Raw genomic sequence first — 7,763 nt, forward strand, 5'->3', positions numbered from 1 at the left:
CAAATATCTGCATTTTGAGGGGAGCTGGTGTTGAATTGCTGCAAACCTATTCAAATACAGAGACAAAACAAACAAGTTAATATATATATATTTTTTTCCCCACCATGAGTCTTTCTTGTTATCTTGCATTCTTGCTACACTGCTGTCAAGTCTAATAATATAGGCGTCATCTTCTACTCCGAATTATCTTCAGAATTTGTCTTGCTGATTTTTTTGGCAGTGAAATCTTCAATCACAACGTGTCCAAGATACAATGGAGCATCAAACAACTTTTTCAGTTTTGACAGATGTATTCCTGCACCACTCCTGTTCACTTACAGTGTTGTAAGGATTTGTGTAGGCTTCTGCCTAAAACAACATGCTGGCTGCTCTCATTTATTCTCATTTATGTTTCCATAAACTCATGCTGTTGATTTTCACTTTCAGGTTCCTACGCAGCCCACATCCCCACTCTGCCTACAATGGCTCCTTCCTAATAAGATGTCAACACCCTTCTCTGATCACTGATTCTGAGAAGCAGGCAAAACTCCTTCCTTACGTTTTAATTCAAGTACGGAAGTGCTTTTTCTATACTGTCCTTGTGCCTAGGAGGTCCTTGGAGACTCTTGCCCATCTGCCCCTTAGGCTTCAGACTCAAATCTCTCCTTCACTGTGATACCTACAGATGTGCATAATATCCACCCACTTTTCTTCTACCTACAGCTTGGTAGCATCCTGTTTCACCACAGCAGTTCCCAGATCTTATGATATTAATAGAAACAATAATAAGGACCAAATCAGTAAAAGGTATTTCATAGGAATAGACTCATATTTACTCTGAAAGGTCCACATGGAAAACCAGCTTTGTCTAAATAATGACAAGTAGAGAAGGAAAAATAAGAGACTTCAAAATCCTTATGTAGGTGCCCTCTATACTTCTCACATACAAACTTGTTAAATCCCTACCAATAAAAGGTATAAAGGATGAGCAGGCTTTCTAGTTTTACCAGCAAAAGCACCCCAATTTATGTGCAATGACTCCTTCTTTCACCGAATGGTAGAAATGACTATAAATCTACCTTTAAAGGTATTTAACCAGTGTTGCTTCCTACAGCAGTGTAGTATTCAAGCTACTTAATATCATCTTCCCTCTTAAAGACTGATCACGCATTTATTAAGATACATCACTTCTCATCTAATCTAGCAATTTATCTCACTTTTACTGCCTGTAACTGCCATTTTAAAGAGACTTTTTTAAAAGATTGGGATTTTCAAAATAATATTCTCTAAATAATATATCCAAATCCCCAAGGTCTCCTAAAGCCTTTATTATGCATTTATAAATCCTAACTATAAAGTAAGAATAATGAAGAATTGTTGTATATTTGGTGAAATGACTGTACTTCACCAATGAAAGGTGAAGTGGCCAGCTAAAATGAGAACTAAGCAGCTAATGGAAGAACACTTCATTTAGGAATGTGAGGAAGTGTAGTATGTCAAGCATATCCTAAATTAAGTCTTGTAGCATTGCAGAGCTATGACTGCAAAGTCATCGTGTGTATATGGGTAGGAGTCGGCAAATAGCTGTGATGGAAGCTGAAAGTTTCTCTTTAATCTTGTAATGTGTTCACTGGTATTTTATTTACAGAAGCAATTACTTCTGGCTATATATAGTTAGTAACTGTAATAGTTATTTTACAGAAATAGCAACCAAGTTTTATGTGTCAACATTCTCTATTCACTGGAATTTTTGGAACTTCTTGTCAGAGAATGAATGACCTGCGATGCAGCAGGATAGCCGAGACAAATGCAAGCAAACAAACTGCCCATTTTCTAGGCCTGCTACTACTATTAAAGCCGAGGTTGCTGTATCACTGTTTCTTGAACCTAACAACATGGCTTTAATTCTAGCAAAGATGAGGCATTACCTCCTTTTATGTTACTTCCAAAATGTTGGCCTGGTTACAAAATACTGTGCACACTTCGAACTGATCAGATGTTGCAACTGAATCTGCAAGACTGACTGTAGTTATTTAAAAGAATGGTCACTAGGACTACTAACAGAGCCATTTTTGAAGTACTTTCAACAAAATTGCAGGCTGCCGTGCTAGTAAAAACACTGACACACTTCACAACCACAACGAGAGAGCATCTCTGACTTCACTCGGGGATGGCCACGCCATGGTCCCCCTGCTGCTGGCATCTCCAGTTCCAGAAGGGCTGTATCTGAAGGGAAAACACATCTCTCCCTGCAGCCAAGAGCTGCATCTTCCTCAGCTTTCACCTAGGATCAGGCTAATCCACCTACAGCCACAACTCTGCTGAAGATGGTGGAATTTCAGGGAGGTGATAAAGGCCTTACGTGACTCTTATTTTCATCTTTACAGTTGTGTGGACTTGCCACATGCATAAAACCGCACTTAAGGCCTTCTGAATTTTAAAGCACCCACTTGCTTTCGAAGATGGGAAAAGAGAGGAAGTGATGACTGAGAAACAAAGAACTTCTCTAAATGATGATTTATATCATGGTATCTAGTACTATGACTACACTTTGACTATACACAAACTTTCTTGTTTCTGAATTATCCACAGATGGCTTGGTTAGAGCTGTTTAAGTATACCTGTATAAACTGTTGTGTCAGTAAGTAACAGACAAGTAGGGAACATGACAAACATCAGATACTGTTACTGTCCATGCACTGACTGGGACTGGTCAAAATTTTTCTGGCAGGAATTTTCCTGTAAAATCTATGGTTACTAAAATCTAGGATTCTTATGCAGCACCCTTTACGTGATAATGCCCAAGCATACCATAGTTGTTATTTATCCTCACACACTGTTTTAGGAAACGGTATTATTAGCCCATTTTACTGATGAGGAACCGAGGCACAGAAGGAGTCACTCACCGAAGGTCACAGAGGACATCTGTAGCTGAGAAGGAAATTGAGATTCAGATTAATGTTCCCTAGACCGAAGCCCTTCTCATAGCTTGCCGAAAGCATCAGATCAATTTGTAAGCACTTAAGCTGCTATTCGAACAGACAGGAATAATGAACACATTTTGAGGCCCCTCCACTTGGCAACTTCATCTCCTGCTTTCAGAAGTGATGGATTCGGTCCCTCTATAACAAGACATGTGGCGTTGTGGCTGTTGAAGGTCCTGACCTGGGCACTTCTGCAGAGTCAGCAGAGGGAACTGAAGACTTTGATTTGCCTCTGAGGTGTCCTAGTCCCACATGCAGAGAGATGATAGGCAAATATATGTGTATATATATGTATAGGGTAAAATAAAGATAATAAATGCTTTTATATGGAGAATAGTACAGCAATAATGGGTTTTGCTATTTCAGTGGACTAAATTTGAGTGAAGTACTTTAGTTCTGATTCCTCAAAATGAGACTTTTTCCAAAAAAACTGTTGCAGCCTAGAAAAAAGTTTACTATAATCTTGAGCCTTTTTTACAGAAATCAGAACTGACCTCTACAGAAGTAGAATTGTCCTCTAACAATCCCTAAGCCACTGCTTCTGGTTCTGAAGAGATCTTCTTTTAAAATAGATGCATGAAGTAATCCAGGAACAATAATCCACACTTCAGCCTAAATATCCTTTGGTATGCCTTGCCTTCCTTCTGAGATGTAGTTATTTTTCCATTCCCTTATGTACAGACTGGACATATTGGCATGTAACAGAACTTCAGGAGCAATTTTGCAAAACAGCTGCTGGATCAATTGGGAGAAGAGCCACACTATCTTCCTCACCACAGCTGTATGGTTAACAGATCACCTATGGAATACCAATGGATTTTGAAGATGCAGGATACAGTTCTCTACCTTTGCACAGGGCACATAATTTGTCTGTGCCTTCATCCTTCACAACGGAGGAACAACAAGGCTGCGAGTATAAACACCAGTGCTTCCTGGAGCAATTCAGAAGCTCTTCAAACACATTCTGAAAATGGGTATTTCAGCCTACACATGCTTAGGGACACTACATCATATGGACTATGCACCCTGTGTCATCCACACACAAAGAATTGCTGCTGTAAACATGTACAGAGCAATTACACAGCAATGGCCAGTAGATTCAGCAGGTGTTGGGCTAAGGAAACTTAACTGCAGTGTCTGCTTCAAACTTGAACTTAGGATCTGAGCATAGAGGAGCCTTGTTTTGAGAAGGCATCGTGATAAGTACTGTAAAGGCTGTAGGGCATTCAGTCTGCAGCAGTGGATGTCACATTAGTGTTCTGGGTAGGCAGGGCATACAGTAAAGGTAAGATCTAACTATTATATCTGATGAAAGCGATAAGCTTGCAGGAGTGGTAGAAGTAACAGTGATATGGACCTTCCACTTACAAGTGCTCACTACCACACAAAATAAAGATATTGGTGCTTTGTCCAGCTGGCAAGTAGAAAATATGAATGCAGTGTAAACTATTTCCTGACAGAGCTCAGCTTCTGCTGATTGATATTTCTATCAGTCCCAAAACAAATGGTTACTTAATACAGATCACCCACATCAGTGCTGAGCATACAACAGCATTTAGAAGTCAGAGGAGCAGATGAGGATGCCATCACACTGTATTTTTGTACAAACACAGGGAGATGGTCTTTCTTTCAGAGACCTTTCAATATAAATAAGAGGCAGGAAGAGGCACAAGAAAACAAAAAAGAGATGGGGATTACAAAAAGCACTTTGAGAGCACATTGGCAAGGTGGACAGTAGACTTAACACTAGCCATGTTCTTCTAGGCCTTGTAGACAAAGAGAAATTGAGGAGGTTTTGAAGTGGGACTTTTAAAATTATTATTATTTTGGCAGATGCTCTTATGCCTGCATTGCTTGCAAAAGGCCTTTGTTAATTAATTGTGAAACTACTTCTTTTTTCTTCTGCAGGGCCATGCAGACAGGTGCAGACAGAGTCAGGCAAGCTTTGCTCATGCTCTGAGCTGCCCAGACATAAGCTAGCTTGGGTCTAGAAGATACAGAATCATGTTAACATGGCACTATGCCCAAACTAGCATACCCTGCCTCTCAGCAGTGCTCATTAGCTTCAATTCATGTAGTTATCTTACTTCTGGACTGAGGCCTTGCAGTGTCTGACAAGCTAAGGGCACCAGCAGAGTTCTCCTGTCTTTCTAGCCTCCTCCATGTACATATACCTTTATGTCATTACATGTTGCCACCTTTTGTTGAGAAACAGACTGTTAAAAGTCACCAATTCTCTTCTCCCAGTTGCACACCTATGGAAATTTTTGTCCATCTGCCAGGATGATAACAAAACACATGAACATCTCAAGGTTCAGCTCACACCATCACCAACACAGCAGTAGTGGCTGCAGAAGAAGTTAACCCATGAGCTGCCAAAGCACTGAGGTGGGAAACAGGAGTGTGGATTACATTCTTTATGAAGCCTGAGCACAGACCATACAACCCTCAGCACATTCCTGCAATGGGGCCAAGTACCAGATGGCACTCTCGCACCACAAGTAATCCACCATCTGCCCCCAATGGCAAATTTCGGGAACACTGCAAAAGACTGAATTTCCTCCAGTTCTCAAGGAGGAGAGAGGAAGACCCAGCACATTTCCCCACTGGCTCACCTCCCTTCCTGACCCTTCAAGTGGCATCAATTTTCCAGCTTCCAGAAGTAGAGAAAGAAATGCAGCTCTGCAGAGTTTCTTCCCATTGACTACTGTTAGGACCTATAATCCATCATTCTACACTAAAATGACAAATTTCGCTGGCTTTATATTGAACTATGGCCACTGTGGAAGAGATACAGGATTCAGTTCCCACTGGTATAATAGGATATGGGACAACTGCACTCAGTTTAGCTCTCGTCTTTCTATCAGACTATGAAATTGCACACAGCTGTGTGAGAATGCCACTGAGAATGCAACACAAAGAACTGAGCGTAGGGGGAAAGGGACAATTCAGATTGCTCCTCAGATTTTAATTCCGTGATTATTTCACTAAGACAGTCTCACAATTTTCTGTGGGATGACTCACTTCATCAGGAAGTATTTGCACAAAGTATAGTATAAAGATGACACAGGGAGTCCAAAGCGTGGCTGTTTGCTTGACTTTGCAGCCTAAATAACACTCTTGAAACAGAGTTTTAGAAAAAAACCCAGCATATATAGTTGCATGGTGACATTTATACTGACATATAGATGCAAGATTTTACCATGGTTACACCTGGAGCGTCTTTTGCAAGCAAGGATAAGCTTATTTTGTCCAGCCTGCAGCCTGCTAGGAAGTCATCACCGCAGGAAGCTGCAGCTCGTGCAGTCAGTGTTAGTTCTGGTTCGGTGCTGCCCTGGCTACAGCGACCCAGCTTTCGGCCAGTACAGAGCACAGGGGCATCTTTTGCTTGGAAAAGAGCACATACCCACACCTCATGCTGAAGAATTTTTAAGCACGAGCTTGAGGAAGCATTCTGTTCAGGGCAATACTGGAATAGACTGACACTTAAATCCTCCTGAAACCAGAGGGGTAATCTCTGTTTAAACTTAGTCCTATGCTTTAATCTGCTTTTTTACTATTTTGTTATCCCGAATAGAGATAAACGTAAGCATGTGCTTTCCTGACTGGAGCTCTTAAAATATTAATATGCAGCAGTTCAGACCATGATTTATTGGTGTCAAGTTAGCCCTTATCAAAGAACAATAATGCGAGGAATAAGCATTACATGTGGGACACGTCCTAACTATATTGCATTGCATTAGAAAGTAAATCCTACACGCGCAAGAGAGGGAGAAAAAGCCTTGTACGATTAAACTGGATTTATTGAAAATTATCCAAATTAAGGAGTTTCAAATTTTATATACTTAACTTGAATTTACAACTGGTTGGTTCTTTTGAACTGAGCTCTGAAATAATTGGGTAAATGCCTTTTTAAAGGTTTAAAGAAATGTCAGTCTTAATCTTTTGCAGCAGGGGTCACTATAAACAAATCTAAAAAAACCTGCCAGCATAGAATACATATGCCAGAACAGACTGTAAAATTACTGATTATAGATAAGGAACAGTGTCACTGTAGGGGAGCATGAGGAAAAAATCAAACCAAAACACCCTCCCCCCCCCACCAAACAACAACAACAAAAACAAAAACAAACAAACAAAAAAAAAACCCAACCAAACAAAAAAATATATATAGGTAACTTCTATAAAATCAGTTGTACAGGCTTAGCCCATCTTTACAAGAACAGTGACCTAATTTCAAACTATTAATAGAAAAGAAATAAAGCTGACTCCATGATATGTACTTAGGCATAGGAATTTTAATGCAGTGCATCAAAGGAGTCAGATGACACAGGCAGTATTTTTATATTTTGCAAAGTTTCACTGTATTACAAAATATAGCCAGACCAAGTATTTAAATATTATTTTGAAGGTATTTATAGTCACAACTTTTTGTCCTTAGTTATATATAGTGCACCAAGTTCCTATATTTAAAGGTTGTTTTCACACTAGCATAAGAGCAGCATCTGATCTGAATATAAAAAAATCAGAACCTTAACTTTTACAAATGACTATGTTTCAGCTGCAAAACTGTCTAAGGTTCTAACATGCTTTCATATGTATGACATTAGCTGGTTAAATTACAAAAGCTCAGCCTTAGCAAGTGATATTTCCCTAGAATTAGACTAAACTACCCTTTGCTCAGCTCTTACTGGGACAGAATTCCAAGTGCATCAGCTTTGAGCCTGCAAACGCTTACACACTCGATTACCTTTAAACATGTGAACAGTCCTATTGAGGTCTGTGAGTCAGGTTCTCAAC

Source organism: Nesoenas mayeri (genome assembly GCF_963082525.1).
Source record: "Nesoenas mayeri genome assembly, chromosome: 3".
NCBI classification, from domain to species: domain Eukaryota; kingdom Metazoa; phylum Chordata; class Aves; order Columbiformes; family Columbidae; genus Nesoenas; species Nesoenas mayeri.